This window comes from Gossypium arboreum, chromosome 8, assembly GCF_025698485.1.
Source record: "Gossypium arboreum isolate Shixiya-1 chromosome 8, ASM2569848v2, whole genome shotgun sequence".
Taxonomy (NCBI): Eukaryota; Viridiplantae; Streptophyta; class Magnoliopsida; order Malvales; family Malvaceae; genus Gossypium; species Gossypium arboreum.
The window spans coordinates 46,217,357-46,245,048 of record NC_069077.1 but is presented as its reverse complement, the minus strand read 5'-3'; the positions used below and the strand labels follow the sequence as shown (position 1 = coordinate 46,245,048).

At 34.8% G+C, this 27,692-nt stretch overlaps 1 non-coding gene across 1 annotated transcript; it reads right to left on the bottom strand.

Moving 5' to 3' along the window:
- Positions 1-8,976: 8,976 nt before the first annotated feature.
- Positions 8,977-9,083, bottom strand: LOC128280032 (small nucleolar RNA R71). The gene has a single exon (XR_008270214.1). It is a non-coding gene; the product is annotated as a small nucleolar RNA R71 (small nucleolar RNA).
- Positions 9,084-27,692: the final 18,609 nt, after the last annotated feature.

Below are 27,692 nucleotides of genomic sequence, written 5' to 3'. Positions count from 1 at the left end.
TTTGGTTATTTTTCAAAGTCACACAACTGCTGCTGTCCAAAACTGTTTTATTACTAAACTTCACTCTTTCATGTTTTCTTTGTAGTAACTTTCATTGTAACACTTACTCCATATCAATCTTACCAAAGTTCGATCACATATCGAGCATGTTGCTCATAAGTTTACACACACGAACCTTCACTTATTCATCACATAGTCATATTCAATTACACCCAGTCATTTCTTGATGAACACATCGGAATAATAACGGATACTTGGTAGCCTGCACATAGTACCACCCTTGTAGTCAAAGATATCTTTTTCACATAGTGGCCTTCACATAGTAATAGACTTGTGACCAAAGCTATCTTTTACACATAGTGTCTTGCACTTAGTACCACACATGTGATCGAAGCTATCGGGTACGCATAGTAGCTTGCACTTAGTATTACACACGTGACCTAAAACCATTTTAAACACATAGTATCCAGTACATAGTACTACACATGTGTTCTCACAATGGATTATTCGTATTCTGAAAGTCCAACTGGGAAATTCCTTGTAACACCCCTAACCCATATCCGTCGCAGGATTAAGGTCACGAGGCATTACTGAGCATACTTACAGTTCTGAACATTCTCATGCTCACATAAGTCATATTCATATTTACATGTAAAGCATATAATTAAATAATTATTAAACATACATTATAAACATATTGTATATTCAAATTTTAGGTTCATCAAATATACCTATTATGCCAATCACATAAACATCACATATGCATATTCACTTTCATTTTTTTAAATGAAACATAATGACAAGCATCATTCGATTACGCACAAACACATTTATGCATATTTATATACAATCAACATATTGCTCATTTATTAAGTCCACTTACAAGTCCTTTATAAAACCTAAAATATCATAATAACTTCTTACTATATATTCGAACTTAATATATATATTTATACCATCAAATGCTCATTTATATAATAACTCCAATATTAAACATAAAACCAATTTCATATATATATATATATGATAAACCATAAGATATACATATTTTTACCCAATGCTTGACATATTTATTCCTTGGTTTTATTGAATTCGATGCTCCTAATCCTTTAATTTCATGTTTTATACTCAGGAGAGCTTAGGATAGCAAAAAGAGCAAGAAACGGGCTAAAAACGGACAAATTGGGCCTAAATCAGTGTTGCACATGGCCTAGGCACTTTTACACAGGTAATCCACACGCCCGTGTGTGACACACGGGTATACTACATGCCTGTGTGTCATGGCCGTCTCGACTAAGAACCAACTCAATATTGCACACGGCCTAAGCACCTTCACACGGGTGTGGCACACGGCTGTGTCCCTGCCGAGCCCAAGCCTAGTTCTATTTGGAAAAGCATCCTTTCAAGAGTTTTGAAGCATTTTAAAGCCTATATAAACACCTTAGAAGAGGATGAGAGGGGACACACAAAGTTGGAGGCAGAAAATATGTAATAGCCCAAAATTGGGTCTAGTTGGAACAGAGGTTTCGGGACCACAAAATCTGAGATAAAAATAATTATTTTATGATTATTTTAAGGTCTATGATATGATTTCATGATTGTGTGAAAATTTCATGAAGAAATTCTATGCATAAAGTGCTCAATTTGAAGTTAGGGACTAAATTGAATAAGTTACAAAACTTGCATTCTAGAAGTTTCTAGTATGAAATTGCTTTGAAATATTAATTAGGAGGTCTTAAATAGAAATTTTACCAATTTCTAAGTGATGGACAAAAATTGGACATGGATGGAATTTTTGAAAGTTTAGTAAGGAAGGGCATTTTGGTCATTTGGTAATTAAAAGAAATAAAAAGGGAAAATAAAGCCAAAAATTGACTCATCTTTCTCATGGAGGCTGAAATTAGCATGGGGGAAGCCATGGCTAGGGTTTTCAAGCTTTCCAAGCTCAATAGTAAGTCCGTTCTAAACCCGTTTTTCAAGTTCTTTACGTTTTTGGAATCCTGGTAATTTGATTAAGCTTATTCTAGCAATAATTTAAGCTAGGGTTCATATTTGGAAAAATACCCATAGGTGAAATGTGTTTATTTTGCTGTTTTATGATAGAATATGAGGTTTTAAATTATGTTAGACAACTTGTGCTACTCGGTTTTGAGTGAAATGAGTAAAAGGGCTTCATCGGTAAAAATACCTAATAATCATAAGTATATGTTAGAGTGAGAATTTGATGTTACCATAGAAGGGAAAAGTGACCAGCATGTCATAAAACATAAGAATAAGGGATGAAGCTTAATTCCCGAGCCTAGGGGAAAAAGTGTAAATATGCAAAAGTTTAAGGGCAAAATTGTAATTTTTCAAAAGTTTGAGTTAAGGACTGTTTTCAATAGTACATTAATTAAATAAGTAAAATATGATGTTTTAGATCCCAGAAACTGAGATTTGAACCTAGAATGAGAGAAAAATTGAAAATTGGGAAAGTTGGTAAAATGATCGTTTTAGTATCGAGTAAGTTCATATGTATAATAAGCATTAATTTATGCATGTTTCAATGTAAAATTGATATATTCATTATGATTTCTGAGGTGTTGAAAGTATGTAAGTTGGTATGATAATAATACAACAATAATGTCTGTAATTTATATTTGAAAGTTAAATTTAGTGAATTAATTGAATTATATTAAATTAAATGATTATGGTGCCAAGTTTATGAATTGATTTAAAAATATGTCTATAGTACATGAAGTGCATTGAATTATCACACATAAATGTGATTTCTATGATTATGGATATTATGGGAAATTGTAAGTTCATATGATTTTTAATAAGGCAATGTGTAATTTAATGTTATTGCCTTGATATTAAATGAGATGTAAGTTTATATGTAAGTAATACATCAATATTACTTGTATTATGATATTTTATAATAATATTGGAAATATGTTTGTGGATAATTACTTGACTAGTGAAATTGTTGGAAAAGAGAGAGAAATCCTGGTTGAACCTTCGGGAAGATTGGATGATACAAATAGTATGTAGCTAGGTCACATGTATGGTGCTGAGTGCGCATCATGTGTACAAGAGAGCTACAAGACATTATGATGTAGCTAGGTCGCATGGGTGATACTATGTGTACACCATGTAGACAAGATAGCTATGGGATATATGTAGCTAGGTCGCATGCGTGGCTCCAGGTGAAGGATACCATGTAGACAAGAGAGCTACGAGATAAATTGGCTAGGTCACATGGGTGGTACTGAGTGTTCACCATGTGTACAAGAGAGCCGAACTATATGATGGGTGGAGCTATGTGCTGAAACCACCAAGTATCGAGGATTGATTCGAAGTGTTCAACGGGAGACTCTCTATGTATTGCTTTGTGAGTTTTGTGATGAATAAGTGCATGAACTTGATTATGTGAATGATGTGTTCATTAAGTGACCAGGATGTGGTGAGGTTATAAACAAGTGAGTTATACATGAGGATGATTTTATGGTGACCTTGTGATCATGGGCCTATACTTGTGATATATGAAATGTGGTGAAAATGATTTGTGATATGTATGTTAAAATGAGGTTAATACAAAGAAAGTGTGAAAGAGTGAATTAGCAATAAAACTGTTTTGGACAGTAGCAGTGATGTGATTTTGAAAAAACACCAAAAATAGTATAAATTAAATCAGAGACTGAATTAAATATCAAATTAAATATTAATGAGTCTATTTTCATATAAAAGAAATATAGCAAGAAAATGAGTTCTATATTTTGAGATATTTATATTTTTATGAGACTGGTTCAGAATGATTACGTGATCCCCTGTTCTGACTTTGGAAAATCACAACAATTTGGATAAAAATAATTAGAGGATTAAACTTATATTTTTAAAATCCCTAATGAGTCTATTTTCAAGATTAATAAAAGAGAACATTATCTGATTTCTGTATTGTGAGATAATTAATTTTTAGTGAAGAGAAGTCAGAACTGTCAGAATGTGAAACAGGGGAAATTTTAATGAATAAATTGTACTAATTGGTTAAACCAAAAATTATGAAAATTTTATGGTGGAAAGATATGTGAGTCTAGTTTCAGGGGAAATTTACAGATCTTAATCGAATTATAAATAAGTAAGTGACTATGACTCGTGTAGACAGTTTGATGTGAGCATTTATTAGTAAATTGTGAAATCGTACTTACAAGAATGCTATATACATTAAGGATGTGGAATGGAGAGGAGGAGGAGGAAAATAAATATATGTGAAATACATGGAAACTATGGTATATGAAATATTGATATAATGAAAATAAATGATATGTGTTTATAAGAAAACAGAAAGAGAATGATATGTATCATGACATGTATATATATATGACTAGTCTCAATGTAATGCTTGTTGGGTATGGAGTTGAATTGAAATGTTTCAGGAAAACATGTTATTTTGTGCATCTGAATTGTGGTATTTTATAAAGATAGGATCTAGTTTAAATATGAATGCTTGATGATTAAGCTGAAGATATTTGGTAAGATGATAATCTTGGTATAAATGTATAAGTGGTACTATAATAAACAAGGTAAAATGAGTATGAGAGACACATGTATGATGACATACAAATGCTATGTTTGTGGTTTAATTGAGAATATTTAATCATTAAATGAATACCATGTTATATGCTTTTGATTTTGTACAAGTGTGTAAGAGATTAAGGTTGACCAAAACTTGGAAAATAGCCTAGGTATATTCCACATAGGCAGAGACACGACCATGTTCACTTGTTTTGCCCATCCATTGGACATTTCCAGTCAGGCTGGAAAAACTGCGTCACTGTCGCCTTAAAAATCATATCTCGAGTTTCAAAACTCGGAAACTGGTTTCGTAAATTTTCCCTGAATTTAGACTCATATATCCATCCATGGATTTATTTCTAGAATTTTTGGTCGGGCCAATTGGTACAGTTTATTAGTTAAAGTCACCCATGTTACAGGGATCGACTGCTCTGACCTTCGCGCGGTATAACTTGAATATCTCTCTGTACAGGGCTTTAATGCTGGTGCCGTTTGTTTCTAATGAAACTAGACTCAAAATGGAATCTGTAAATATAAGGTATGTCTCCTAATTATTTCTGGATAATTTATATTAAATTTTTAAAGTTGCGACAGGGAACCCAGAAACCGTTCTGGCCCTGTCTTACAATAGCTTTAATATCTCTTAACATGTAACTCCTATGACCATTTCGTTTCTTCCATATGAAAATAGACTCATCAATGTTCATTTACATAGCTGATTCACTATTTAATACCATTCCTACAAATTTTGGTGATTTTTCACATTCACGTTACTGCAGCTGGCAGCATCTGTTTTTAAGGTAGGTCTTACCTATTTTGTAGTCTCCATGAACCAACTAGTCTTGCCTTACATAGGTCCACATATGATCATTTTAACCATGCCAATGGCTGATCATGTGACCAACATTCCCATTTCCAATTCATAGTCACATCATGACACCATATATATATATACAAACCGCAAATAGTTTAAGTTGGTACTTCACTATTACGAGCCATTTTCGCATGGCCGTACACATATACATCATAACATATTTAAACCAACAAGGGTAGTCCTATACATGCCATTTCAAGTTCAACCAAGAATTTATACCAAAATGGGGGCTTGATAGTGTGGATGACTTCGACTTCAACGATCCCGAATCCGATTGCTATCGAGCGAAATCTAGAAAACTGAGAGCCAAAGTAGCGGAGTAAGCATTTTTATGCTTAGTAAGTCTCAAGGAATATAATCAACTCTAATTACAGCAATACATTCACATAGTTAAATGCATCATTTCATTAATGCACATTCACATAATCATACTTACTTCACCATCCCAACTCTTATGTTCATACACAAATAACGGCTTCATTAAGGCCGATAACTCGTTCCATCATAGGAGCGGATATTCACACGCTCTTACTCCTAGCGCATAAGCACACACCGCACTTACCTTGTCATTGGGAAATTTCACAAGTGCATTAGCTGAAATTTTCCAGCAAGCTTATAATTTTCAAATCACATACCTTCGAGTTTAACCGGATGTCGCTACTCGATCAATCGCCTTCGGACATAGCCCGGTTATGGTAAGCCGCACCAAGGCCTCACGGACTTAACCCGGATATCACGATTTGCACAAATGCCTTGGTCTTAGCCGGATAGAATGACTCGCACGAATGCCTTGGTCTTAGCCGGATGTAGCCACTAGCACAATTGCCTTGGGTCTTAACCGGTTATAATTTCCAGCATAATTGTCTTCGGGGCTTAGCCCGGATATCATTCAATTTCTCATGCACACATACATCAATAATCATTGGACATACATATTTATTTTCGTTACTAAGGCTCAAACACAATTATAATCACTAACATAATCGCCTTCGGGACTTAGCCCGGGTATCATTCGAATACTCATACACACATAAATCAATAATCAATACATCCATATTTCATTCCACATAATTCAAGTAAGGTCACTTCTTGAGGACTTACCTCGGATGTTGTCGAACGGCTTTTACGGCTATTCGATTACTTTTTCCTTCCCCTTGTCCAATTGTGGCCCTCTTAGCTCTTGAGCTAATTCAAACAAATTCAATTTATCAAAACCTCATTGTGCTAGCTTATGGCCGAATATGACAAGGAATTTAAATGGTCATATGGCCACCCTTTAGCTTGAATACACAATGGTCATGCACATTTTATACTACATCAAGCAATTCAATACAATTTATTCGAGCATCAAGGAAAAGCTAAGGCCTTCAATAGGCTACCCAAGGCGAATATACTTGTCCATGTTGAGGCCAATTATGCACTTAATACCACACAAAACAGCATGCATTTTACTAGTTAATGCTTTGCATATTGTAGCTCAAAACTTACAATATAGCATCAAGCACTCATATGTGTGCTAGGCGAATGTGCTTACAATTTCACAATTATTCTTCAACATCTTCTTCTTTAAACAAACTTATTCATCACTTCCTTCATAACCAAAACATCATGTGCAAACATATATATACATATATGAGCATGGCGAATTTCAAGGTGTCCATAGCCATCCGAAACACAAATTTTAACTAACATGCAAGAAGCATGAACCATGCTCATGAATGCATCATGGCGAATATGACAATCATGCTCCTTTTCAACTTCAATCATGATAAAACAAAAGAAAGCTCAAAATCTTACTCAAGAGTAGACAATCCATCATTGCATGCATCATCATCAAGCTTCACACTTAGCATGCAATGGCTTTATCACCATAACAACTTTGGCCAAATACCATTTCCATGGCTTAACAAAGATTTGAGCCATGGCTAACATGCACATCAAGTTAGCAACCAAAACATGCATGAAACTCCTAACACAACCTCATACATACCTTAATCTTGATGCAAACTTAGCCAAATCTCCTTCTAGATCTCTTCCAAACCAAGCATGAAGCAAAAATCCTCCTTCTTCCTTAGTTTTGGCTCAAAGAAAGGATGAACAAAATTTTTTCTTTCCTTCTCTACAACTCACGGCAATGGGGGATTACCACACTCACACACATTTTTTTTCATTTTTTATCACTCATACACCTTTGTTTATTATTTCACCCTAATGCACCAACAAAACATGTTTCATGACATGTTTAGCCCATCCTCCTTGTCATGGCCGCCACCACCTATAAAGGGGAATTTGACATGCAAGTCCATTATTTTGCATGCATGCTTTAATTAGTCATCACACATTTCCTATCATACTTTCAAAGTTCATTACTAAGTCCTTTCTTGTGGAATTCACCCTTATAACACTAAATCAATCATCATAAAATGTCATACATGAGCACACACATATTATAGGCATCAAAATAAATTTTTAATTATTTTTATGCCTCGGTTTTGTGGTCCCGAGACCACCTTCCGACTAGGGTCAATTTTGGGCTGTCACAGTCTAGGTGGATTCTTCCTTGGGTATTGTCTTCTCCATCGATTTTTCCTAAAGTAGTTTCCAAACTTCATCTTTGTCTTAATCTTAGTTAATTAGATAAATAGTTTTAGTTTAAAAACACACTTTAATTCTTAGGCTAGATAATAAAAGGATAGTAATTACTAGTGCTTTTAGTCCTCGTGGATACGATATTTCCGGTCTCACCATAACTATACTACTGTTCGATAGGTGCACTTGCCTTAAGTCAAATTTTTAGTTAGTTACACAATGATCACGTTTTTGGCGCCGTTGCCGGGGAACAAATATATTAGGAACGCTTAATTTTTATTACTTTAGCCATTTATTTTATTGCAATTTAATTTAATTTTAATTTTGTTTATATCACTAAATTTTCTTTTATTTACTTCAGGCAGATTTTATAGTTTATGAGTAGAAGAAACCCATTAGGACCTCTACTTTTTTATAGTGAGATCAAAAGCACAGCTCGCAGAAATCAAAGAGAAATAAGACAAAGCCTATGATACATAGAGGAAGGACAAGAGGATGATATTAAAACCACAACCAAGGAGATGGCTGATAATCAAAATAATCAGTTACCTCATGTGGCTATTGCAGACCCAGTAAACCAGAATCCTACTCCTTGTACTATGTATGATTATGCTAAACCTAGTTTAACAATAGCTGAATCGAGTATAGTTAGACTTGCTATTGCTGCAAATAATTTTGAATTGAAACCTAACAAGATTCAAATGATGCAATAGTTTGTTCAGTTTGATGGTTTGTAGGACGAGGATCCAAACACTCATTTAGCAAACTTTCTAGAATTCTGCGACACCTTTAAGATCAATGGTGTTTCTGACAATGCCATTCATCTTTATTTATCTCCCTTTTCATTGAGTAATAAAGCTAAATAGTGGTTGAACTCGTTCCCACGAGGATCAATCACCACTTGGGAACAAATGACCAAAAAGTTTTTACTTAAATATTTCCCGCCGGCTAAAATAGCTAAATTAAGGAATGATATTTCTTCTTTTGTGCAGATGGATTTAGAAACACTCTATGATGCATGAGGGAGATACAAGGATCTATTGAGAAGGTGCCCTCACCATGGGTTACCACTTTGGCTACAGGTTCAAACTTTTCATAACGACCTGAATCCTTTGACTATACAGATGATTAACGCAGCTGCTGGTGGAACTATTAATAATAAGACACCTGAAGAGTCCTATGAATTTATAGAAGAGATGTCATTGAATAATTATCAGTGTCAAGTCATGAGGACAAAGCCGAAGAAAGCGGCCGGCATGTTTAACGTCGATTCGATTACTATGCTCTCTAATCAGGTAGAACTTTTGGATAGAAAAATTGATGGTTTACTTGGTTCTTCACAGGTTCATCCCGTAATGCAGTAAGATGCAAGTAGAGGTGGAAGAAGTAATTCAGAATACCTACCCTATGGCCACAACATGGAGAGCCTGGAGAACGAACAAATGAATTATATGGTAATAATCATCAACCTCAAAATAATTCTTATAGTAATACTTACAATGCAGGTTGGAGAAACCACCCAAATTTCTCATGGGGAGGCCAAGGGAATCAGAGACCATCATCCCCTCCAGTCTTCCAACAACAACCTTACCAGCAAGAGAAAAAGCCGAACCTTAAGAAGATGATGACAAAATTTATTTCAATAGCTGAAACCCATTTTCAGAACACTGAAACTGCACTTAAAAATCAGCAAGCATCGATTCAAAGGCTCGAGAATCAAATTGGATAGTTGGCTAAGATGATTTCAGAGAGACCACCAGGAAGTCTACCTAGTAATACCAAACCCAATCCAAAAGAACATGTGAAAGCAGTTACATTAAGGAGTGGGAAAGTGTTAACTAAATCTGAAAAGACGCTACCACAAGAAGCTGACAGAACCGAAAGAGAGGATGGAAAACCCGAAAACAATGACAATCCAATGCCAAAGGAATACAAACCACCAATCCCATATCCAGAAAAGTTGAAGAAAGACGACATGGATGCACAATTCGGTAAATTTATTGAACTTTTGAAACAACTGCATATTAACTTACCTTTTGTTGAAGCTATACCGCAGATGCCTACATATGTAAAAATTTTAAAGGAGCTTCTAACAAATAAAAGGAAGTTTGAAGACTTATCTATAGTGGAACTTAACGAGGAGTGCTCAGCCATACTCCAAAAAAACTACCAACCAAACTGAAAGATCCAGGAAGTTTTACTATTCCCTACTTAATAGGTAGTTTGAATGTTGATAAGGCACTAGCTGATTTAGGCGTTAGCATTAATCTGATGCCATATAAAATGTTTAAACAACTTGGTCTTGGGGAACCTAAACCCATTAGGATGAGTATTCAACTAGATGATAGATCTGTTAAATATCCTAGGGGTATTATAGAGGATGTACGTGTAAAAGTAGATAAATTTATATTCCCTGTTGATTTCGTTGTGCTTGACATGGATGAAGATGTTGAAGTGCCTTTAATCTTAGGTCATTCATTTTTAGCCACAGCTAGGGTTGTTATTGATGTGGGCGATGGTAAACTTGTGCTTAGAGTAGGTGACGAAGAGATTATTTTTAAAATTTATGTTTCCATGAGATTTTCTAGGGAACAAGATGACTCATGTTATTTTATTGACTCTATTGATCATGCTACTCAAGATTCTTTATAGGAAATCGTACATAAGGACACGTGGAACTGTGTCTTGCTCAAGGAGAGGAGGTAGATGATGATGATTCTGAGATAGATAAGATAAAAGTTGAACTAAATTCCAATAATCCCTTTCCAAGACAAGCAGAATATGAGGGTATTAAGGCAAACGATAAACTTAAGCAAAAATCCTTTATTGAAGAACCTCCTAAATTGGAACTTAAACAATTGCCAAATCACTTGGAATACACATTCCTTGGAAATAATTCTACATTAGCAGTGATTATTGCTTCTAACTTGCAACCCAAGGAGAAAGAGAAATTACTCCAAATATTAAGAGAGCATAAAAGGGCCATAGCTTGGAAAATTTCTAATATTAAAGGGATCAGCCCTTCTTTTTGCACCCACAAAATTTTAATGGAAGATGAATATAAGCCATGTGTGGAAGCATAAAGACGATTGAACCCCAACATGAAAGAAGTTGTTAAAGCTGAGGTAATTAAACTCCTAGTTGCTGGGTCGGGTAAGCCCAGTGCAGGTTGTTCCTAAGAAAGGAGGCATGACTGTTATAGCCAATGAGAACAATGAATTAATCCCAACAAGGACATTCACAGGTTGGAGAGTTTGAATTGACTATAGGAAGCTGAATGATGCCATAAGAAAAGATCACTTCCCCCTACCATTCATTGACCAAATGTTGGAAAGATTATCAGGGCACATGTACTGCTGTTTTTTAGACGGACTCTTTGGTTATTTTCAAATACCAATAGCTCCTAAAGATCAAGAAAAGACGTCATTTACATGTCCATACGGTACGTTTGCTTATCGTAGAATGCCTTTTGGATTATGCAATGCTCCTTCTACTTTTCAGTGCAGCATGATGGCCATTTTTGACGAACTTGTAAAATACATCACGGAGGTACTTATGGATGACTTCTCGATATTCGGTAACTCTTTCCATCTTTGCCTTAAAATATTAGAACGAGTTCTAATAAGATGTGAGGAAACGAACCTTATACTTAACTAGGAAAAATGTCACTTTATGGTTCAAGAAGGTATTGTGTTAAGACATAAAATTTCTGATAAAGGGATTGAGTTTGATAAATCTAAAATTGAAACCATTGAAAACCTACCTCCCCCTAGTTCGGTTAAGGCTATTAGAAGCTTTTTAGGACATGCTGGGTTTTATAGAAGATTTATTAAAGACTTTTCTAAAATAGCTAAGCCTTTGACTAAATTACTAGAAAAAGATGTGCCCTTTAATTTCGATCAGGAATGTTTAGAAGTGTTCAATACTTTAAAGGATAAATTGATTAATGCTCCAATTATAATCGCACCTGATTGGAATTTACCTTTCGAACTAATGTACAATGCAAGTGATTTTGCAGTAAGTGCAGTTTTGGGATAGCGAAGAGACAAGCATTTTCAACCTATCTATTATGCTAGCAAAACTTTGACAGCCGCACAAGAAAACTACACCACCACGGAGAAGGAGCTGCTAGCTGTGGTTTTTGCATTCGATAAATTTAGGCCATATCTAATATAGTCTAGAGTTGTCGTTTATACTGACCATTCTGCTCTTTGCTACCTTTTAACTAAGACTGATGTACAACCTCTACTCATTCAATGGATTCTATTATTACAGGAATTTGACTTGGAGATTCAGGATAAGAAAGGACTGAAAATCTCGCAGCTGATCATCTTTCCAGGCTTGAAAATTCAAGTACCAAAGAGCTAGCTGAAGTTGGAATAAATAATTTGTTCCTTAAAGAACAATTCTTTGCTATATCTGATTTTGAAGTACCTTGGTTTGCAGACATTGTGAATTTTTTAGCCACTAACGTTATACCAAAATGGTTGACACATCAGCAAAAGAAGCGATTCTTTACTGATGTGAAAAACTACTTTTGGGAAGACCCTTTTCTTTTCCGTATATGTGTAGATCAAATCATTAGGAGATGCGTTACAAGGTCAGAAGCATTTAAAATATTGGAGCATTGCCACTCAGGACCGACTAGGGGACATTACAGTGGAAATAAGACTGCACATAAAACACTCGAATCAGGTTTTTATTTTCCTACACTATTCAAATACGCCAACAGGTATGTTACTAATTGCGATAAATGCCAACGAACAGGTAATATCTCCAAATGTGACGAAATGCCCCAAATGTACATGCTTCCATGTGAAATATTTGACGTTTGGGGTATCAACTTTATGGGTCCATTCCCTAGTTCATTTGGGAATAAATACATCTTAGTAGCCGTCGATTATATGTCCAAATGGGTGGAAGCCCAAGCTTTAACTACTAATGATGCTAGAGTGGTAGTAGATTCCTTAAGAAACTCTTCTCTCGATTTGGAACACCTAGAGCGATTATCAGTGATAGGGGTACTCATTTTTGTAATGCCCAATTTGATAAGACCCTTAAGAAATACGGAGTTCACCATAGAATAGCTACACCTTACCATCCTTAAACTAGTGGACAAGTCGAAGTAGCAAACTGAGAACTTAAACGTATCCTAGAAAAGATGGTAGAATCAAATAGGAAGGATTGGACAATGAAAGTAGATGATACTTTATGGGCTTATAGAACTGCTTTTAAAACCCCTATAGGAACATCCCCTTACAGATTTGTTTATGGAAAAAGTTTTCATCTACCGTTTGAGTTAGAACACAAGGCATTCTGGGCCATAAAGTTTCTAAACTTCAATTTCAAACTTGCAGGTGAAAACAGGTTGATGCAGTTGAACGAGTTAGATGAGTGGCGAACTAATGCATATGAGAATTCACGCCTATACAACCATGATGCCCATTTAAAGCAACACAAGCAATTTGAAGCTGGAGATCTTGCCTTGCTATACAACTCAAGGCTCAAATTGTTTCCTGGAAGCTAAAATCACGATGGTCAGGTCCATTCATCATCCAAACTATTTTTCCATATGGCACAGTAGAGGTAAGTCATCCAACTCACGACACCTTCAAGGTAAATAGACATCATCTTAAACTTTATAACGGTGAGGATTTTAAGGATAATAGAGAGGAGCTACGGCTCTACGAACCTACCTAAATATGTCACAGGGTAAAGTTGAGCTTACACTTTAAATAAGCGCTTCTTGGGAGGCGACCCAAGCACTAACATCACTAAATAGGGTTTACTTTTTCTTTAACTGTTCATAGTTCAACTGCAGGTAATTTTGACATTTGACAAGGGTGAACACAGTCTGAACCCATAGGCGTGTCCTAGGCCGTGTAACACCCACGGGATGGAGACACGGGCATGCTTGGAACTGTGTAAACCTTGAGCACTTTAATGAGATGATCAACAGTATTGAACATGGCCTAGACCCACGGGCGTGGCCAAGGCCGTGCTGAAATAGGACTCACAATTTTCCCAAAACAGAGGCGCACGGGCTGCGACAAGAGAGCCACAGTCGTGCAATACGGCCGTGTGAAGCCTACAATTAAGGGACACGGGCGTGTCCCAGACCATGGTAAAACTGTACCTTAATTTTCACAAAAATTCAGCACAGACACAGCCTGCGATAAAACACCACGACCGTATGAGTCGGCTGTAGGAGCCACACGGCCTGATACACGGGCATGTGTGAGGCCGTGTGAGGACTTGCCCAAAAATCGAAACAATAAACGAAGTCAGGATAGAACACGGGTGAAAGCCACGGTTGTGCTTAAGGGCCATGCACAATCCTGACTAATGGACATGGGTGTGTTGGATAGGACACGGGCGTGGGAGAAATGAAAAGAGCACCACATGGGCATGCGATGTGGCCGTGTGGGTCACACAGCTTAGAAACACGAGCGTGTCTATCAGCCGTGTGCGATACTGACTTGAAACATATACTCATAAGCATAAACCATAACACGGGAGTGGAGAATCCAGCACGGGCGTGGGCCACGACAGTGTGGCCCAAAACGGGGCTTACACGACCGTGGCCCTTTTTAAAATACCTCTAACCCTAATTTTTTCCCTTTCCTATTTACTATTCATCATCTTCTTCCTCCAGCCACCCTTTTTCCACCTTTTTTTTTCTTTATCTTTCTTTCCCTTTTTCCCCCCTTTTCACCATTTAAACCTTTTCCTTTCACCCACAAACCCCCTTCTTCTTCTCCCTTCTTCTCCCCACTACTCCCCCATTTTCTTCACCCCTATCCTTTCTTTTCCTCTTTTCTTTCTCTTCTATTTTCCTTTCTATTCTATTCTTCTCCTTTCTTCCCCATCTACCTCCGACCACTATGCACACACCACCATGCACCACCGTACCCCATCGCCGACCACCACTCTCGATTTTCTTTCTTACATCCTTAGCTCTGTTTTATTATTTTAATATTAATTTTCTTAGTTCATTAGTAATTCTTTATTTCATGTTCTATATGACTGTATTTTTATTATTAGTACTACTCTTGTTTTAATATTTTTTGAGGTTCCTTCTTTGTCATTGTTTCAAATCGAACGTAAGAATATACTATATAGATATATAGGACCATGTCTTTTAAATAAGATTCGTAGTAACTTATATTGAGTGATTCATTAGTTAGTTTCTATTTCTTTAGCTCTTTGTTTCATATGCAGTATTACCATTTGGTTTTGACATGCTTGAATATTCGTTCATCAATATCTTACGAGCAAGTTAGTATTTTGGACTATTAAGATGACTGCTTGATTTGGGGATTATTTTGATGATTAAAACTCGTCTTTGCAGATATCATGACAAACCCAAAAGGCAAGAAAACTGGGTTCCTGCCTCGAAAAAACGAAAAGGAGCGACATCTTCCTCTGGCCCCAACGCTGAGATACGACACTCATTCCTCCAATTTCCACCGAGACCCTAGGAGAAACTATTCCAGATACTACGGGCCCAACCCCTAGGTGTGGGTCGTTGCATTGATTAGACTGCACTAGAGTAGGTCCATCTAGCTGATTCGGTTCGAGCCCTCTCAGCCACCACTCCATGGGACCAATTCTTTGACATCGTCGAGCCGATGTACCAAGAGCTCACTTTGGAATTATGCTCGACATTTCACATGCAAACAGTTATGTCAGAGCATGACGACCCAGGAACAGTCCAATAGTGCCTTGGCAATCTAGTAAGACAGCTAAGTGTCCCAGAATTTGGCGTTGCTTTGGAACTATATATGAACGAGTTCATAGAGGCCCTATAACTTTCCTCACCTCCATCTTCATATCCACTATGCGCCTTCAACATTTTGGAATGCCATGATGCCTGTTACAGGCATCTATGACCCCAGCCGTTCCAAGGCATCGGTGCTAGCTCCATGCTCTTTTGGCACACACTTTAACAAGGAGACGAGAGAGCACTGGTGCAGTGAACACTCACGACGCATACTTCTTGTGGAGTATAAGGAAGGGGCACATTTTTTACCTTGCCTACTTCATTTCCCTTGCCTTTCGCCATCAAACCGAGCGACACCGGAAGGGAGTCATCAGCCTAGGCCTACATGTGACTCGTCTAGCGCGCTACTTTGGGCTCCTGAATACAGTGGCGCAGTCTTCATCGCTCACTTTCATTAGTCAGATGCCCCCACAAGGCATCCAAAGTATGCTCCACATGCTAATGATTGAGAGTCATCATGGGTTCGACCCTCCTCAGTACTGACTTGCACGAGCTATCGATGAGGATGACACTGAATATATTCTTGATGATATCCCTGCATTTCAAGAGGACCCTCTTTTACAGCCACCACCGAGTCACTGACTAGTCCATGCGGCTACTTCAATATCTGAAGTTTCTAACCACCTTCATCGCTTTGAGCAGTATTGCAGTTAGCGATTCGGCAGCATCGAGGTGACACTACAACAAATCTGCCAACATTTTCACATATCGCCTCCAGCACCACCACCTCACGATCCAGCTGTCGACGAGGACTATTAAGTCCATCTAATTTTTAAATTGCTTTTCTTTTTATTTTATTTTTATTTTGGCATTTCTTTTGCACTTTCATTATCCATTACCTACAAGACAGTTATTAGTATAATTTAAATTTTACTTTATCTAGTTATTTCATTATTACTAATCCTAATAACCATATACATATAAATCCCTTAAATATTATCAATGGCATCGCAGTTTCAAAAGGTTCAGTCGATGGGTACTACTAAGGCATACACATACAATCATCCACAACTGCCATGTCCTGCACGACCACGACCATAGCCACCACGACACCGACCACCACGATAACCTCTTCGCTAGGCACTGTAATTGTGGAACCCAACCTCTACCACCACCTTCACCTCTATCTACATGTCACATGCACATCACTTTCAATGCTTCTAAACCTATTTTCGCTCTTCCAAGGATTACATCCAAATTCAAGGCAGTTTTTATTCTCTCCCTCTCTTCTAATCTTATGCTTATATTGCTATTATCTATCTCTGTACATTGAGGACAATGTACACCTTAAATGTGGGGAGGATATTTATGTGATTATCAGAAAATCCCTGAATTTTTTATCTTATCTTGTTCTTAAATAATTTTCTCATATCATTATTAGTGTAAATTCTAATTTATCTATGATTTTTATTGATATGTTTTGAATTAAACCATAGGTAATTGTGCATTAATTGTTTAAACTTTAAGAAATTAAGGAATCAAGCATGATGAGTTGACTTTTGAGAAATAAAATTGCTAGGTTGTTTCCCTGAATTGAGGTATTATCTTGAAGTTTTGAATTTATAGGATTGACATCAAATACCCATAATTTTCATGAGATTTTGAGCCTTTTAGAGCATATATCTTTCTTGCTCACTGATTTTATTGGTTATGAGTGTGTCAACATTGATTTGTTATTCTAGAATTGATTATACATGTTGAGACCACACCTTTGATTTGATATACGAAAATGATAAAAGGCACCTAGGTTTTAACCCATCTACCCCATAAAAAGCCTACCCACATAATTGACCCTTAGTGAACCCCTTTGAGCCTTAACTATTATTTCTTGAATTCTTCCCTTAATATTAACCCATAACTTAACCCTTTTTGATTCATTAAGAATTTTTCCCTTTTTATTGACTTTTTTTATCGAGATTTAATTTGATTAGATACCTGTTTCTTTTTTGTTTATTCCAGTTGCTAAATTAATTATTATTATGTATGTTCCGTTATTTGTTCTTATTATTAAAAAAAAGACGTATATTTATATTCATACAGTTACATGTTGTTCTAAAGAGCTTGGATGAGTTAAAGTTGTTATGTTATGAAAAAGAAGCTCACATTTTTTACTTTAGATAGTCTAAATTCTAGTACTCTCTTGTAATTCAGCACTTAGCCCCACTCTTCTAAATTTGGTAATTTAGTTAAATTAATCTCGATTTTAACCCTATTTTTCAGCCTTTATCCACACCTTTAACTCAAGCCCTATTACAACCCTGTTAAAGACCTTTTGATTTGTCTATCATTTTATTATAGTGGTGGAGATTTGATTTTCATGCAAGCCTATGGTAATAACTTTCCATGTTTGACTATTGAGTGCTTAATTATTAAACCCTAAACACTTTGAGTGGTTTGAGTGAATCAATAGTGAGCATGTCAACCTTGTCAATTTGGAATTAAAGGAGATTACTTAGATAAAGGGGCATACCTATAATTTTATGATTGAAATGCTCGATTTAGATTGTTTGAAACTTTAATGTTCTTATAGTTAAGCTCTTAACGTATGATTACTTGTGGATTTTTTTGAACATTATTAGTAAGAATTATAAGTTGAGAAGAACTTATTTTAATTGTAAGTTGAAGATTTTGCTTGAAGACAAGCAAATGCTTAAGTGTGGGGATATTTGATAAACCGTAAGATATACATATTTTTACCTCATGGTTGACGTATTTATGGATGATTTTTCCTTAGTTTTATTGAATTCGATGCTCCTAATCCTTTAATTTCATGTTTTATACTTAAGAGAGCTTAGGATAGCAAAAAGAGCAAGAAACGGACCAAAATGGACAAATTGGGCCTAAATAAATGCTGCACATGGCCTAGGCACTTCCACACGGGTAATCCACACGCTCGTGTGTGACACACGGGTATAATACAAGCCCATGTGTCATGGTCATGTTGACTAAGAACCAACTCAGTATTGCACACGGCCTGCGCACATCACACGAGCGTGGCACAGGGTCGTGTCCCGCGGAGTCGAAGCCTAGTTCTATTCGGAAAAGGGCACTTTTGAGAGTTTTAAAGCATTTTAAAGCCTATATAAACACTTTAGAAGAGGATGAGAGGGGACACATAGAGTTGGAGGCAGAAAATACTCGCGAATAGCCATCGGAATCACCTCGGAGCCAGGATCTACTTCAAGACTGAAGATTTCCATCCAATTTCTTAGAATTTCTTTGGGTTTCTTTATGTTCTGTTGTTTTCCAAACTTTATGATGTTTTCCATTATTATTATGAACTAAACTCCATAAATACCTAAGGGAGATGAACCCTATGACAAATCTTATTACTATTTGAATTATATGATAAAGACTTATTCTTATTCTTAATTATGAGTTCTAAATTCTTGTTTTAATATTCCAGGGTATTAATTCAGGTTTTGATGTGCTTATTTAGTGGAGCAAAAGTCCCTGTTTAAGAGTAGATCATCCATAATTAAGTGGATTTGAATGCAATCCTAGAGATAGGACGACATAAATCTACTGGATTAGAGTCAAATCTAATAAGGGAATCCATAGATCGAGTTAATGCGACAATAGGGGTTTTAATTAGAAAGAGATTTCAATTAATCAACCTAAATTTAGTTGTTCTTATTCTCGAGAGAGATATTAACATAAATTAGGGATTTCTACGGATTAAGTTAAGTGAATAAATTGTCTAATTCAGAAGTAATAAGTGAAGTCTAAGTGGATTCTTCCTTGGGTATTGTCTTCTCCATCGGTTTTTCCTAAAGTATTTTCCAAACTTCACCTTTGTCATAATCTTAGTTAATTAGGTAAATAGTTTTAGTTTAAAAACACACTTTAATTCTTAGGCTAGATAATAAAAAAATAGTAATTACTAGTACTTTTAGTCCTTGTGGATACGATATTTCTAGTCTCACCATAACTATACTACTTTTCAATAGGTGCACTTGCTTTAAGTCAAATTTTTAGTTAGTTACACGACCATGAATATATATATTTTGTTCATACTCAACCAAAGCCGAATCGTCTAAACAAACTCATGATAAATTATACACACCATGACCGACACATCAACCACAATCATTTTCAAGCTATTTTCAAAACATATAGAACCAATCACATACACCATTCATTTCATATAACATTATAATCAAAACGGATTAAGCCATTACCAAACATAACCAAGTCCAAACTTTGAAGTTAAACTATATTCGCATGGCTCGAATTATAAATCCAAGGTCGATCAAAATATATATTAGCCTAGACATGCCATAAGTTCGAAAATAGACTTTTAAAAATACCGAAGGTTGATGATAGTGTGGATGACTTCAATAACGATCCCCGAGCTCGTAACTTACAACCAAAATCTATAAAATTGAGTAACAAAAACACACAGAGTAAGCTAATTTAGCTTAGTAAGCTTTAAGTAAATTAAACAACTCAAATGAATAATCAAAACATTTCAAACAAGCCGAATTGTATCATTAATGTTATACTTTAACACAAATAAATTACCTTGGCCAAATACTAATATTTCTCATTTAGGATAATATTATTCAACTTTTCGTTCTCAAAATAACACTATCTCAATTTTGCTTACATTCAAACATATATACTCATGAATTAAACTCAACTTTATAAACCAACATCATTCATTTGGTCTATTATAGAAAATCAAATATAATATCACATATATACACACCTATTTGGCCGAATATTCAAGATCCAATATATAAATACTTACTTGTATGGCCGAATACTCAAGGTTCATTATATCATCACATATGGCCAAATATACAAGTACAATATATCATCATATATGATCGAATATACAAGCTCAATAAAACATCACATGTAGTCAAACATTCAAGTTTAATATAACATCACATGTGGACAAATATACAAGTTCAATATATCATCACATATGTACATACCTATGTTGCCGAATATACAAGATCATTTAGATCAACTTACATGCTCAATTTCCACATCAATGTGAAGTCTTATAGGCATAGGCTTGAAAATAAATCACCGGTACAAAACTTACTAGGCATAAGCCTGAATCACACACAGGCACAAGGCCTGCTAGACCCAAGGTCTGATATTTATTCATCGGCATTAAACCTGCTAGGCATGAAGCCCAATTATAATCACCAGCACAAGGCTTGCTAGACTCAAAGCCCGAATATCACTATTACAAAGCTGTTTTGTACACAACTCATATATAAAAAATTCTAAATATTTCATATCAATCACACGGACTTTCGAATGATATAACTTAGTAAAATTAAACTCAAATACAATATTTCTATACTTAAACACATTCGGCTAGCTCTTTTATGAATCTATAGATTCCAAAACAGCATATTCAACCAGATTACATTCAATATAAATGATGTTTAATTGTTTAAAAAACTTACCTCGGATGTTGATGACCGTTGTAAATTGGCTATTCAACTAATTTTATTTTTCCCCGATCCAAGTCCAATTTCTTTTGTTCTTGATCTATATAATTTCAAATTAACCTCATTTAAACACAATTTCATTCAATTTAATCCAACAACACATAAATGGGCAAATTACCATTTTACCCCTGATATTTCATACTTTTACAAATTAGTCCTAATTGCACAAAACACAAAATACACAAAATCTCACCACATCATAGTTAGGCCGAATCTTCCTTATGCTCATACTAATCCATATATTTCATTTATTTTACATTTTAGTCCTTCAATTTATTATTTTTTCAATTTAGTCCTAATAATTCAAAATCATCAAAAACTCTAATACAAAACATATTAATCCAAAACATATCTTTCATAATTTATCATTAAACATCACAAAACACAAATATTTATCAATGGCATAACTCAAAATATTCACCAAAATCAAAAATTCAAGTATGGGTCGGGTAGTACTTGAAGCAACAATCTCAAAAAAGTAAAAATTATAAAAAATCGACCAAAGTCCATACCTTAATCAAGCTTCAAAGTTTTCGAATACCTAAGCTTTCTTTCTTTCTTTTCTTTTTAAGGTTTCGGTCACCAAGTATGAACAAAATGCATGCTTTATTTTTTTTTTTATGTTATAATATATCATATAGACCATTTATTACTTTACATTTTTAACCTTAAAAATTTAATAATAAAACCATATAAAACATGCCTTCAACCGTCCACTCATATAGCCAAAGGACTAATTACAACATAAGTACTCCATATTAAAAAGCCACTAACACTACAGTCCTTATGCTTTAAACTATTAAGTTTTCATTTTACGCGATTAATCCCTGCACACAAACAATCAAATTTTCATACGAAACTTCCTTTTTATTTAATTAAGCACACAAACAATCAAATTTTGATACGAAACTTTCACACATGCTAATTTACATATAATAAACACGAAAAAATATTTAAATATTTTTTTACTCGGATTCGTGGTCCCGAAACCACCATTCCGGTTAAAGTCTAAATCGAACTGTTACATTCCTCACTTTCAACCTTTTCCCAATTCATCCATAACCAATTTCAATTCATAATTTACATCAAGTGATCATTCAATATGCAACCACATCTCATATAATAACAAAATATTATAACATAAATAAAAACGATATATCATTTAAATACAAACTTACCTTCCTTTTCACTCTTTCACAAGTTATCGAACTTAATAAAACATCATGTTATATCAAATTCTCAATATATTCAACTATTATATAGCAAGCCATCAATGATTGAACCATCAAACATTTCATGTGCTACTAGTCATATATCATTGTTCTCACAAAATTTATATACCATTCTTTCATCACTTTTCAATATATTAAATCATGCCATTCATGCAATAGTAATATAGAATTTTCAATTCAAATATAGCATTGTAATACTATTGACACACGAACTTACCTCGGCACCAAAATAACAAAAAGGAACTAACCGTCGATTTTCCATTTTTCACCCGATCTAGGTCCAATGCTAATTTTCCTTGATCTATAATATCACATTTAGTCCAATTATTAGTCACATTATTTAATGTAATCCAAAAATCACATTTTGGAAAAATATTGTTTTTGCCCTTAAACTTTGTCAAAATTACACTTTTTCCTTTAGACCCGTAAAGTGATTTTTATTCAATTTTCTCACTCTATAGGCCTAGTCAAACCATTTTAATAACTATATAAAACTACAATTCTCATCAAAACACCCTTTTATACCATTTTTACAAGTTTTACAAAATGGTCCTTTTAGACTTTTCATCGAAAATCGCTTAGTAAAACTCATTTATTTAACACCCAACACTCATTTTCTACCATTAGACATCAAAATGCATGCATGTCACACATGTGTCAATCTTTAAACATGAGCCCTAGCTCAAATTAATGGTAGAAATAGATAGATCTTGTTACAGGGATTGCAAAAATGTAAAAATTATTAAAAATGGGGCTAGAACGCACTTACAATCGAGCTTAGAAGCTTGAAAAACCCTAGCCATGGTTTCTCCATGCAAGTTTCATCCAAGAGATTGAATATGAACAAAAATTGGCTTTTAATTTTGTTTTTAATCCATTTTAATAACTAAATGATCAAAATGTCCTTAATGAAAAACTTTGGAAAATGTCTAACCATGTCCATTTTTGTCCACCAACTTAACCAATGGTCTAATTACCATATAAGGGCCTCCAATTTAAAATTTCATAACAATTGGACACCTCTAGCATGTAGAACTCAGCTTTTGCACTTTTTATGATTTAGTCCTTTTGACTAAATTGAGTGCCCAAACGTCAAAGTTTTCGAACAAAATTTTCACATAATCTTTCGGTGAAATTTTTGACCATAAAAATATAATAAAAAAAATTTCCTCATTGGATTTATGGTCCCGAAACCACTGTTCCGACTAGGCCCAAAATCGGGATGTCATAGAGACACACGGCCAGGCCACACGGGCGTGTGTCCCCTATATGTTGGAAAATTTTCTAAGTTTCATAAAAATTTCCTGAGTTATCACTTTAGTTTCAAACCACCCCGAATACATGTTTTGAGCCTCGTAGGCTCATATTATGAACGATATGAATGTTATTGATTAATGATTATATGAAATTTGAAAATGTGCGTGAAATATGTGTAATTGTATAATATGTTTAGTAATGCTCTGTAACCCTATTTCGGTGTTGAATACGGGTGAGGGGTGTTACACGAGGACTTATTTGTCAAAGTGAAAAAAGTTCAATTTTATAAAAATCTTTAATTAGGAATTAGACAAAGGGCTTATGGTAATTAAACCAATATACATTTGGTAGTGGACGATAGGTGAGCTATATGTATGTTTATATGTTATAAAATTTTTAATTTAATTAGTTCATAACATAAAAACACGTGATAAAAATAAATGGCAGATAGAAAGAGAATACTCCATCTTCTTCATGCAAAAGAATTGAATGTGAATAAGAGAAAACTTTCCAAGCCATTGCTAGGGTTTTGAAGTTTATATTAAATAATTGGTTAGTTCAATTTAGTCCTTTTGTAATTTTTATGTTTTTGGATTCCCGGGAGCTTAATCTAGCTAACCCATGTGTTAATTTTTGAAACTGTTAAAGTTTTGAAAGATGGCATTGATAGATTCTTGAATTTTTAGGTGCTAAATTGATAAATTTTAAAAGTAGAAGTGAAAAAGGAATAAATTGTGAAGTTAATTGATAGTTTTGTTAAATAGGAACTAAAATGCATAAATTTTAAAAAAATTAGAAATGAGGAATAAAAGGTCCCAAAAGGACTCTAGTGAAATTGGTTTAAAAATTAGGGTTTAAATTGAAAGTTATATTAGTCTTGATTTTAGGGACTAAATTGAATAAAATGAAAAGGTTCCATAATTTTTCAATTGAATGTGAAATTTTTTGTATGTTGGTATTTGGTATATTTGTGTTAACCTGCAGCTAACATCGACATCGAAACAAAAGGGAAAAGGCAAAGCCATCAACGGATAGATCAGAGTTTACGGTTTGTGTCTCTTTAATTCGAACTATCTCTATTATTGCATTTATGAACTGCATTGTATGGTAAGATCAGAAGGTGAGTTACAGTTGATAAAATGGGTTGAAAAGATTCGATATGATTTGGTTGTCTGTGTTTAAGACGAAAATGATTATATTTGAAAATATAGATGTTGTTTGGAATATGAAATCTATAAATGTTGTGATGAGTTATGTTGTTATACATATAAGAACTGCTAGCTGGTTAATTGAATTATAATATGGAAAATCAGAATTGATTGAAAAATATGAGAAAATTGTTACCCTATTAATTGTTCGGGTAGGGTTAGTTATAATTGGCATGCCATAGGATAGGTAGAGTTCAGGGTTATACAACTACTTGTTGGGGAGTGCTGGGCACACCCATTTTTTGGTTATACCGACTAGTGCTGGGCAGACCTATTTGTTGGTTATATCAACCAATGCTAGGTATAACTTATTATTTCGAATTTATCCAATAGGCATTAGGTGTCAAACTGGTGTGATTGGTTGGATCTATGTATCCGTTTGAGTCTGAGTCAGGTTAATAGAAGGTTAAAGGAATAATTTGGATTACCAAACTATGAAATTAATTGGTATAGATATTGATAATGTTCACAGATATTGAAAATCAAAATTTAAATAGAAATGTGATGAAATATTATTGATATAACCATTATGACATGAAAAGCATAGAAGTTGTAATAGATTTTATGAAATGATATAAATGATTTATTGAGTAGCATATAACCTTATGATCTTACATTTATGTTTTGTATGAATTATATTATGCTTTAATAATCGAATTATAAAAATACCACTAAGTTTATACTTAGTGTATGATTTTGTTTCCATGCGCAGGTTAGGTGATCTGTTCTAACAAGCATTGACTTTTAACATCTGCCAAAAATCTCGGACTCATCAACTTTGATGTATCTATTTTGTTTAAGTGTAGGACATGTACCTAAGTGTGTCATTTTGTTATTTAGATATGCCTTAAGTGATAAATTGAATGATAATGAATGGATTAATTTGAACTATATAAGTATATATATTTACATGATGATAAAATCTTGGTAATGGTTGAAATTATGTGTTTGATATGATAAAATAGGTGTGAGTTGATAAATATTAAGTAGGTTAGTAACTTGATGAGGTTAGTAGACTAATGTTGAAAATGTATGTGAAATGAGTAAGTAAATAGTTTGCTAATGATAAGCATGAGTTGGTAAGAATGATATTTGACATAATAGCCATGAAATAGTCATTTGTGGATGAAATGAGTATGCACTTAGAATATTTTAATTGGTTTGGAAAATGAATGTAACACCCCTTACCCGTATTCGACGTCGGGATAGGGTACGAGGCATTTCCGGACTTATACAAAAGAAATCATGAAGAATCGAGACATAAGTTTCTGTCCAAATTAAAATTTTTTCACAATCAATCGTATCGTCCCTTAAACGAGCCTACGAGGCCCAAAACATACATTGGGAGTGGTTTGAGACTAAACTGAGAACTTTTAAAATTGTTACAACACGTAGAAAATTTTCATGCTTTGGAGGGTCATACACCCATGTGGGTAGGCCGTGTGGTCTCACACGCTCGGTTGGCTTGGGACACGTCCGTGTCCTTAACTCGTGTAACTCTCTATTTATGACATCATCAAAAAATTAAGGTCACACAGCCAAGGCACATGCTCATGTGCTAGCCTGTGTGGGCGATTTTATTTTCATAATTTTTCATAAATTAGGTGCAGAGTTCACACGCCTTAGGCACATGCCAATGTCCCTAGGCCATGTCCTTCACACGGCTGAGACACATGGCATTGTCTCTACCTATGTGGCCAATTCGAAGCTAAAATTCAAGAATGCAGGGGACACACAGCCGGATCACATATCCAATTGGTAAGCCGTGTGTCACACACGGCCTAGACACACGCCCGTGTGTCTACCCGTGTGGATAAAAATAAGGCTATTTACCAAGCCTTTTTGCCACCCTTACTTGCACCAACCTACATAACATCAAACAACACCAATCCAAGCATATACATACTACCAATTCAGCGACAACTAAGACATCTAGACATCAATTTCAAGCTATTTTCTATCGCATACAACATCTTATACTTATCATCACAAACCATACAATAACCACATCCATGAAAGGCATCATCATGTGTATATATATACTTAACCAATATTAGCCAATTCCATATGGCCATTTACAAAATGAATCAATTACCATTACAAGCCAACACACTTAGGCAAATCAATAATGACACATATCACAAAAAGACCAAGTCCCTATACATTCCATAGCTCAAAATAATGTAATAATAAGTACCCAAAACAATAACTTGATAGTGTGAGTGGATCTCCGACTGTCTTCGATCCCCAAGCTGGCTTGATGACACTATAAGAAATGAAAAGGAAAGGGGTAAGCTTTAAGCTTAGTAAGTTAGCATGTAAAAAATAATCAAGCTTAACATACAATAACCTACACAAAACATAATGTAAATTAGCACAAAATCATTAAATAATTATAAACATATCTTACTCATTTGCATCCTTACCAATAATGCATCTTAAACTGAGATCATTTCTCATGAGTTTTACGTATGTACTTGTACCACTTCATAACATAGTCATAACCTTTCACATCCTTGATATAATCTTTAAATCACCCGTTGAACCACTTGGAATACTAAAGGATACTTGGGAATTACATACACATAGAATCATACCAATGCCATATCCTAGATATGGTTTTCCATGGGATCTTATATCGATGCCAATAGCCCAGCTATGGTCTTACACGATTCTCATATCGATGCCATGTCCCAGATATGGTCTTACACGAAATCTCAT